Genomic DNA, 10,749 nt, shown 5'->3' with positions numbered 1-10,749 from the left:
CCTACATAAACAGTGGCTTGGTGTCCTTGTTTTGGAAGAAAATACATACATTCAAGTTTTCCAAAAAATTAAAGAACACAACATGTGAGTAATATTCCCCATTGCTTTCTCAGTACTGATGGATTGTGAAGCGGGAGACAGCCAGAGGTGCCATTGAGCCGCACAGACCCCGAGCTGAGAATGAAATGAGATCAAATTCAATCTTTCATAGTGAGATGCTGCTGAGAGGTAAGAGTCCTGAATCAAAGCGAGACTTGCTCATTTCAAACACTCCCTGTACCAGCTGCTCATGAAGCCTGACAAAAGGGAAAAACAGAATGGCACTCAAACTCACAACCCTGCCATTAAAAGTCTCATATTCGACTGACAGAACTGTCACTTCTACTCGGTCTCTTATTGGATGGATGCAACTCCAACGCAGGGATGGCATTCAAATCCTCCCATGGGTCCACATGTCAGACTGAGTTCCATGTTGTAGACTCAAGCAAAGGAAATCTGCTCACTTCCAAAACTATCAGCGAATTGAAGCTGATTACAATCAACATCATCAGAGGTCAGAACTACCTGGTGAAAGAAGACACCCTGAAGAAGGATCCACAATTATTCAAAGGCATCGACAAAGTGAAAAACAAGAAAATCGATGAGTCAATGCAAGCCAAACAACAGAAACACTGAAGAATTCCATTCCATTCCAGTCCAGAACCCAGTCCTGTTGTTTTTGGAGTCAGGTCACAATTACAGCAACAACTTTATATTCCCACTTGGCTTTCTGTACATTTAGTTAATTGCAATTTTGTCGACAAGCTCTTTGAATCCAGTTGTCTGGTCCTCATGCCAGCTCTGTTTGGAAGTCAATTCCACCTTCTGCAAGGCTGAAACCAATAGATAACCTTAATGTAAAAATGCCAGCAGACCAGGCTTGTCCGGGACTTCAACCCAGGATCTCTCGCATGTTAATTAACTATTCTCCCTAAGCGAGAATCATACCCCTACACCAACGAGCCACTGACAAGTCAGGCTTTATTAGCTGCTGTGGAATTTCACTGGAACCCACCAGCCTATCATCCATTTTTTTTTCAGATCAAAGCAACATCCTGCAAATGCTGAAATAAAAACAGAAAGTGCTGGAAATGTTCAGCAGCTCTGGCAGCATCTGTGCTGTGAGAAACACAGTTAACGTTTCAGGGCACTCACCTTTTGTTTCAGCCATCCTTTCAGACTGCTTCTGTCCATCCAATCTCACTTTCTATTCTATCCACATTCTAACCATTCACTACGTTACTACATTTTTCATGAATTCCTCATTTCTTTTATTAATGACAATTTTGTATTTCTGGCCTTTGCTTCAGACACCACCACAAGTGGAATCATGTCTCCATCTACCCAATCAAACCACTTCGCTGTATCCTCACATTGCAATGTTTCTTTAACCCTGACAGACTGTGGAGTTTCTGCTGCTTGATTGCAGTTCTTGCTTCCCGCCAGTAGATGTCACCTCACTCCAATACAGTGAAGTTTACAAATCTGAGAGAGACACAACAGGAAATAATTGTTCACATTATAGTGAATGTGTGGGATTTAGAAATACTAGGAGTGGAGACGAGTTATTATTGCACTCTGCTATTACATCTTTTATAATGGACCCCAGCATTTTCCCCACGACTGATGTCAGGCTAACCGGTATGTAATTCGCTGTTTTCTTTCTGCCTCTTTTTTTAAATAGTGGAGTTACATTAACTACCGTCCAATCCATTGGAACTGTTGCAGAGTCGAGCGAAGTTTGAAAAAAGACCAGAAATGCATCTGCTATTTCAAGGGCCACTTCCTTAAGTACTCTGGGATGTAGATTATCAGGCCCTGGGGATTTATCGGCCTTCAATCCCATCAATTTCCCAAACATTCCCTACCAATACTGATTTCATACAGTTCCTAGAACAAGAACAAAGAACAAAGATAATTACAGCACAGGAACAGGCCCTTCGGCCCTCCAAGCCTGCGCCGATCCAGATACTCTCTCTAAACATGTCGCCTATTTTCTAAGGTTCTGTATCTCTTTTCTTCCTGCCCATTCATGTATCTGTCTAGATACATCTTTAAAGACTCCATCGTGCCCGCATCTACCACCTCCGCTGGCAATGCGTTCCAGGTGCCCACCACCCTCTGTGTAAAGAACTTTCCACGCATATCCGCCCTAAACTTTTCCCCTTTCACTTTGAACTCGTGTCCTCTAGTAATTGAAACCCCCACTCTGGGAAAAAGCCTCTTGCGATCCACCCTGTCGATACCTCTCATGACTTTGTACACCTCAATCAGGTCCCCCCTCAACCTCCGTCTTTCTAATGAAAATAATCCTAATCTGCTCAACCTCTCTTCATAGCTAGCGCCCTCCATACCAGGCAACATCCTGGTGAACCTCCTCTGCACCCTCTCCAAAGCATCCACATTCTTTTGATAATGTGGCGACCAGAACTGTACGCAGTATTCCAAATGTGGCCGAACCAAAGTCCTATACAACTGTAACATGACCTGCCAACTCTTGTACTCAATGCCCCGTCCGATGAAGGAAAGCATGCCGTATGCCTTCTTGACCACTCTATTTACCTGCGTTGCCACCTTCAGGGAACAGTGGACCTGAACACCCAAATCTCTCTGGACATCAATTTTCCCCAGGACTTTTCCATTCACTGTATAGTTCACTCTTGAATTGGATCTTCCAAAATGCATCACCTCGCATTTGCCCTGATTGAACTCCATCTGCCATTTCTCTGCCCAACTCTCCAATCTATCTATATTCTGCTGCATTCTCTGACAGTCCCCTTCACTATCTGCTACTCCACCAATCTTAGTGTCGTCTGCAAACTTGCTAATCTGTCCACCTATACTTTCCTCCAAATCATTAATGTATATCACAAGCAACAGTGGTCCCAGCACGGATCCCTGTGGAACACCACTGGTCACACGTCTCCATTTTGAGAAACTCCCTTCTACTGCTACTCTCTGTCTCCTGTTGCCCAGCCAGTTCTTTATCCATCTAGCCAGTACACCTTGGACCCCAAGCGCCTTCACTTTCTCCATCAGCCTGCCATGGGGAACCTTATCAAACGCCTTACTGAAGTCCATGTATATGACATCGACAGCCCTTCCCTCATCAATCAACTTTGTCACTTCCTCAAAGAATTCTATTAAGTTGGTAAGACATGACCTTCCCTGCACAAAACCATGTTGCCTATCACTGATGAGCCCATTTTCTTCCAAATGGGAATAGATCCTATCCCTCAGTATCTTCTCCAGCAGCTTCCCTACCACTGACGTCAGGCTCACCGGTCTATAATTACCTGGATTATCCCTGCTACCCTTCTTAAACAAGGGGACAACATTAGCAATTCTCCAGTCCTCCGGGACCTCACCCGTGTTTAAGGATGCTGCAAAGATATCTGTTAAGGCCCCAGCTATTTCCTCTCTCGCTTCCCTCAGTAACCTGGGATAGATCCCATCCGGACCTGGGGACTTGTCCACCTTAATGCCCTTTAGAATACCCAACACTTCCTCCCTCCTTATGCCGACTTGACCTAGAGTAATCAAACATCTGTTCCTAACCTCAACATCCGTCATGTCCCTCTCCTCGGTGAATACCGATGCAAAGTACTCGTTTAGAATCTCACCCATTTTCTTTGAGTCCAAGCATAACATTCCTCCTTTGTCCTTTAGTGGGCCAATCCTTTCTCTAGTTACCCTCTTTCTCCTTATATATGAATAAAAGGCTTTGGGATTTTCCTTAACCCTGTTTGCTAAAGATATTTCATGACCCCTTTTAGCCCTCTTAATTCCTCGTTTCAGATTGGTCCTACATTCCCGATATTCTTTCAAAGCTACGTCTTTCATCAGCCGCCTAGACCTAATGTATGCTTCCTTTTTCCTCTTAGCTAGTCTCACAATTTCACCTGTCATCCATGGTTCCCTAATCTTGCCCTTTCTATCCCTCATTTTCACAGGAACATGTCTCTCCTGCGCGCTAATCAACCTCTCTTTAAAAGCCTCCCACATATCACATGTGGATTTACCTTCAAACAGCTGCTCCCAATCTACATTTCCCAGCTCCTGCCGAATTTTGGTATAGTTGGCCTTCCCCCAATTTAGCACTCTTCCTTTAGGACCACTCTCGTCTTTGTCCATGAGTATTTTAAAGCTTACGGAATTGTGATCACTATTCCCAAAGTAGTCCCCTACTGAAACTTCAACAACCTGGCCGGGCTCATTCCCCAACACCAGGTCCAGTATGGCCCCTTCCCGAGTTGGACTATTTACATACTGCTCTAGAAAACCCTCCTGGATGCTCCTTACAAATTCTGCTCCATCTGGACCTCTAACACTAAGCGAATCCCAGTCAATGTTGGGAAAATTAAAATCTCCTATCACCACCACCCTGTTGCTCCTACATCTTTCCATAATCTGTTTCCATATTTGTACCTCTATCTCACGCTCGCTGTTGGGAGGCCTGTAGTACAGCCCCAACAGTTACCGCACCCTTCCTATTTCTGTGTTCTGTCCATATTGCCTCACTGCTCGAGTCCTCCATAGTGCCCTCCTTCAGCACAGCTGTGATATCCTCTTTGACCAGTAATGCAACTCCTCCACCCCTTATACCTCCCTCTCTATCCCGCCTGAAGCATCGATATCCTGGGATATTTAGTTGCCAATCATGCCCTTCCCTCAACCAAGTCTCAGTAATAGCAATAACATCATACTCCCAGGTACTAATCCAAGCCCTAAGTTCATCTGCCTTACCTACTACACTTCTTGCATTAAAACAAATGCACCTCAGACCACCAGTCCCTTTATATTCATCATCTGCTCCCTGCCTGCTCTTCCCCTTAGTCACACTGACTTCATTATCTAGTTCCTTACAGGCTTTTGTTACTACCTCCTTACTGTCAACTGACCTCAATTGGTTCCCATCCCCCTGCCACATTAGTTTAAACCCTCCCCAACAGCGTTAGCAAAAGTACCTGCAAGGACATTGGTTCTAGTCCGGCCCAGGTGTAGACCGTCCAATTTGTAATAGTCCCACCTCCCACAGAACCGGTCCCAATGTCCCAAAAATCTGAACCCCTCCTTCCTGCACCATCTCTCAAGCCACGCATTCATCCTGACTATTCTTTCATTTTTACTCTGACTATCACGTGGCACTGGTAGTAATCCTGAGATTACTACCTCTGAGGTCCTACTTTTTAACTTGGCTCCTAACTCCCTAAACTCTGCTTGTAGGACCTCATCCCGTTTTTTACCTATATCATTAGTGCCTATGTGCACAATGACAACTGGCTGTTCACCCTCCCCCTTTAGAATGTTCTGCAGCCGATCTGAGACGTTCCTGACCCGTGCACCTGGGAGGCAACATCCCATTCGGGAGCCTCGTTTTCGACCACAGAACCGCCTATCTACTCCCCTTACAATCGAATCCCCTACGACTATCGCCCTTCCACTCTTTTTCCCGCCCTTCTGAACAGCAGAGCCAGCCACGGTGCCATGGACCTGGCTACTGCTGCCTTCCCCTGGTGAGCCATCTCCCTCAACAGTATCCAAAACGGTATACTTGTTTTGGAGGGAGATGACCGCAGGGGACTCCTGCGCTGCCTTCCTGCTCTTTCTCTGCCTTTTGGTCACCCATTCCCTTTCTCCCTCAGCAATCCTAATCTGCGGTGTGACCAATTCACTAAACGTGCTATCCACGACCTCCTCAGCATCGCGCATGCTCCAAAGTGAGTCCATCCGCTGCTCGAGAGCCGTCATGCGGTCTAACAAGAGCTGCAGCTGGACACACTTCCTGCACGTGAAGGAGTCAGGGTCATCAGCCATGTCCCTGAGCTCCCACATTGAGCAAGAGAAGCATGATACGGGTCTGAGATCTCCTGCCATTTTTAATCTTAAGTTTAAACTTAGTTAAATGAAAAAGGAACGTAAAGTTTTTACCAATCACAATAAAACCAGAGAAATCGAAAAAGCCTTACCTTATAAACACCCCACCGAGTCCTTTTTTTTTGGTTAGAGCAGGAGGGCGGGTGGGAGACACTACAAGTGTGGTGTCTCGGGTTCAGAAACCGACCAAATATACAGTGTTTTACTTACCCAGCAGCCCCCTGGCCTCCGCCGAAAAACAAAAGGAAATTAAATTTACTTTCAAACTGACTTTCCCAGCTGCTCACTCGCTCACACTCTGCTCCCGAAAAAGCTGCTGCACTGAAAGGCTCCTTCTCCTAGACCCTTCTCCTCCTTCTCACTAGACCCTATGTTCCCCAACATTTCTGGGAGATAATTTGTATCCTCCTTTGTGAAGACAGATCCAAAGTATGTATTTAATTGGTCTGCCATTTCTTTGTTCCCCATTATAAATTCCCCCGTTTCTGACTGTAAGGGGCCCACATTTGTCTTCACTAATCTTTTTCTCTACACATATCTATAGAAGCTTTTACAGTCAGTTTTTATGTTCTCTGCTAGCTTACTCTCATACTCTATTTCCCCCTTCTTAATCAATCCTTTTGTCCTCCTCTGCTAAATTCCAAACTGCTCACAATCTTCAGGTTTGCTGCTTGTTCTGGCCATTTTATATTTCTCCTCCTTGGATCTAATACTTTCCTTAATTTCTTTTGTAAGCCACAGTTGAGCCACCCTTCCTGTTTTAATTTTACACAGACAGGAATGAACAATTGTTGTAATTCATCCATGCGCTCTTTAAATGCTAGCCATTGCCTATCCACTGTCAACCCTTTAAGTAACGTTCCCCAATCTATCAAAACCAACTCCCGCCTCAGACCTTCATAGTTTCCTTTGTTTCGATTCAGGACCCGAGTCTCGGAATCAACTCTCTCACTCTCCATCTTAATGAAGAATTTTATCATATTATGGGCGCACTTCCCCAAGGGACCCCACACAACAAGATTGTTAACGAATCCTTTCTCATTACACAATACCCAGTCCAGGATGGCCTGTTCTCTAGAGGTGTTATACACCTCTATCAATTCTCCACTCAATCTCCTTTGAGAAAGGCAGAATAATCCTAGCTTTTCCAACCTAACCTTGTAACTAAAATCCCCCATCCCTGGATCCATTCTGGTAAATCGCCTCTGCGTCCTCTCAAGGACCCTCACATTCTTTCTAAAGTCTGCTGAGCAGAACTGGAAGCAACACTCCAATTGGGGCCTAACCAGAGTTTTATAATGGTTCAGCATAACTTCCCTGCTTTTGTACTCAATGCCTCTATTTATAAAGCCCAAGATCCCATATGCTTTGCGAACCACTCTCGCAATATGACTTGCCTCCTTCAAAGATTGATGCACATGAACCCCAAGTCCCTCTATTCCAGAACACTCTTTAGAACTGTGCCATTAAGTATATATTGCCTCTCCCTATTCCTTATGCCAAAATACATCACCTCACACATGTCACTATTAAATTCCATCTGCCACCTGACTGCCCATTCTGCTAGCCTATCACTGTCCTGTTGCAGGCAGTTCATATCATCTTCACTGTTTGCCGCACCTCCAGGTTTGGTGTCATCGGCATATTTTGAGATTCTACTCTGTATTCCAAGATCCAAGTCACTTACCTTGAGCAAAAAAAGCAGTGGTTCTAGCACTGACCCTTGGGGAACACCACTGTCGACTATCCTCCAGTCTGACAAAGAACCATTTAATAAGACTCGCTGTTTTCTGTCCTTAAACCAATTTTCTATCCAATTGGACACTGACCCTCCTATACCACGAACCTCAATTTTGTTAACCGCTCTTTTATGTGGTACCTTGTCAAACGCTTCCTTAAAATCCATATAAACAACATCCACTGCATTCCCTTCATCAACCTGCTCTGTTAGTTCATCAAAAAATGCAGTTAGATTAGTCAAGCATGAACTCCCATTTATAAATCCATGCTCACTCTCCTTAATTAACTCGAACCTCTCCAAGTGACTGTTGATTTTTTACCCTGATTATTCTTTCTAAAACCTTACCCACCGCTGCTGTTAATCTAACTGGCCTGTAGTTACCTGGACTGTCCTTACACCCTTTCTTGAATAAGGGTGTCGCATTTGCCACTGTTTAAATCCTCTGGCACCTCCCCCGTATCCAGGGAAGATTGGAAGATTATGGCAAACTCTTCCATTATCTGCATCCGCATTTCCTTTCGCAACCTGGGATGCCAGCCATCCAGACCAGGTGATTTATCTTCCCTAAGCACAGCCAGCCTTTTTAGTACCACCCTCTCTCAATTTGTACCCTCTCCATTGACTCTGCTCTCTTCACTTCGACTGATATTTTGTCGAATTCCACTTCCTTAGTGATCACTGATACAAAGTACTCATTAAGTAGATTAACATTGCCCTGCACTTCTAAGCTTATATTATCCTTTTTGTCCCTAATAGGCCCGACTCAACCACTTACTACCCACATATCATTTACATGCTGCTCGAAGATGTTTGGGTTTCCTTTCATGTTGACTGCCAGTCTATTCTCATAGAAATAGAGAATAAGCAAATATAGAAGATGTAAATATTTCCCATCCTTGATGAGTTGGAATTTTTTATGTTGTGGGTGGTAATGTCTTGGCCCACGAGTGTGGTGGAAGCAGAGACAATCAATGATTTGAACAGGAAATTGGATGGATACTTGAAGGAAAGAAACTTGCAGGAGGAAAGGGATCGAGCTGGTGAGTGGAACTGACTAGATTGCTCCGGGGAGAGCCAGCATGGACGTGATAGGCCAAATGACCACCTTCTATGTTGTAAATGACTCTGTGTTGTTTCTCAAATTCAATCCACTGGTGCTTGGGAAATAATCTCAAAGTAAATTGTGCAACTGGAAAATCAGAACCAAGGCAAGGGACGCATAAGGAAGCAAAATTGCTGAAACCCGGGATTGAACCAGGGACCTCTAGATCTTCAGTCTAACGCTCTCCAAACTGAGCTATTTCAGCACTACATTAACAGCGGCTTGGGGTCCTTGTTTTGGAAGAAAATACATACATTCATGTTTTCCAAAAAATTAAAGAACACAACATGTGAGTAATATTCCCCATTGCTTTCTCAGTACTGATGGATTGTGAAGCGGGAGACAGCCAGAAGTGCCACTGAGCCGCACAGACCCCGAGCTGAGAATGAAATGAGATCAAATTCAATCTTTCATAGTGAGATGCTGCTGAGAGGTAAGAGTCCTGAATCAAAGCGAGACTTGCTCATTTCAAACACTCCCTGTACGCTCTGCTCATGAAGCCTTAAAAAAGGGAATAACAGAATGGCACTCAAACTCACAACCCTGCCATTAAAAGTCTCATATTCGACTGACAGAACTGTCACTTCTACTCGGTCTCTTATTAGATGGATACAACTCCAACGCAGGGATGGCATTCAAATCCTCCCATGTGTCCACATGTCAGACTGAGTTCCATGTTGTAGACTCAAGCAAAGGAAATCTGCTCACTTCCAAAACTATCAGCGAATTGAAGCTGATTACAATCAACATCATCAGAGGTCAGAACTACCTGGTGAAAGAAGACACCCTGAAGAAGGATCCACAATTATTCAAAGGCATGGACAAAGTGAAAAACAAGAAAATCGAAGATTCAATGCAAGCCAAACAACAGAAACACTGAAGAATTCCATTCCATTCCAGTCCAGAACCCAGTCCTGTTGTTTTTGGAGTCAGGTCACAATTACAGCAACAACTTTATATTCCCACTTGGCTATCTGTTCATTTAGTTTATTGCAATTTTGTCGACAAGCTCTTTGAATCCAGTTGTCTGGTCCTCATGCCAGCTCTGTTTGGAAGTCAATTCCACCTTCTGCAAAGCTGAAACCAATAGATAACCTTAATCTAAAAATGCCAGCAGGCCAGGGCTCATCTGGGATTAGAATCCTGGATTTCTTATATGTTAATCAATCACATTCCCTAAGCGAGAATCACACCCCTAGACCAACGAGCCACTGACCAGTCAGGTTTCTTTAGCTGCTGTGGAATTTCACTGGAATCCCCCAGCCGATCATCCATTTTTTTTTCAGATCAAAGCAACATCCTGCAAATGCTGAAATAAAAACAGAAAGTGCTGGAAATGTTCAGCAGCTCTGGCAGCATCTGTGCTGTGAGAAACACAGTTAACGTTTTTGGGCACTCACCTTTTGTTGCAGCCATCCTTTCAGACTGCTTCTGTCCTTCCAATCTCACTTTCTATTCTATCCACATTCTAACCATTCACTACGTTACTACATTTTTCATGAATTCCTCATTTCTTTTATTAATGACAATTTTGTATTTCTGGCTTTTGCTTCAGACACCACCACAAGTGGAATCATGTCTCCATCTACCCAATCAAACCACTTCGCTGTGTCCTCACATTGCAATGTTTCTTTAACCCTGACAGACTGTGGAGTTTCTGCTGCTTGATTGCAGTTCTTGCTTCCCGCCAGTAGATGTCACCTCACTCCAATACAGTGAAGTTTACAAATCTGAGAGAGACACAACAGGAAATAATTGTTCACATCATAGTGAATGTGTGGGATTTAGAAATACTAGGAGTGGAGACGAGTTATTATTGCACTCTGCTATTACAACTTTTATAATGGACTCCAGCATTTTCCCCACGACTGATGTCAGGCTAACCGGTATATAATTCGCTGTTTTCTTTCTGCCTCTTTTTTTAAATAGTGGAGTTACATTAACTACCGTCCAATCCATTGGAACTGTTCCAGAGTCGATAGAATTTTGA

General features: G+C 44.1%; 1 non-coding gene across 1 annotated transcript; it reads right to left on the bottom strand.

The window, feature by feature from the left end:
- Positions 1-8,891: 8,891 nt before the first annotated feature.
- On the bottom strand, positions 8,892-8,964 carry trnaf-gaa (transfer RNA phenylalanine (anticodon GAA)). The gene has a single exon. It is a non-coding gene; the product is annotated as a tRNA-Phe (tRNA).
- Between the last annotated feature and the right edge of the window lie 1,785 nt (positions 8,965-10,749).

This window comes from Heterodontus francisci, unplaced genomic scaffold (genome assembly GCF_036365525.1).
Source record: "Heterodontus francisci isolate sHetFra1 unplaced genomic scaffold, sHetFra1.hap1 HAP1_SCAFFOLD_148, whole genome shotgun sequence".
Taxonomy (NCBI): domain Eukaryota; kingdom Metazoa; phylum Chordata; class Chondrichthyes; order Heterodontiformes; family Heterodontidae; genus Heterodontus; species Heterodontus francisci.
The sequence above is the reverse complement of the archived record's forward strand: the minus strand, read 5'-3'. Positions and strand labels throughout refer to the sequence as shown.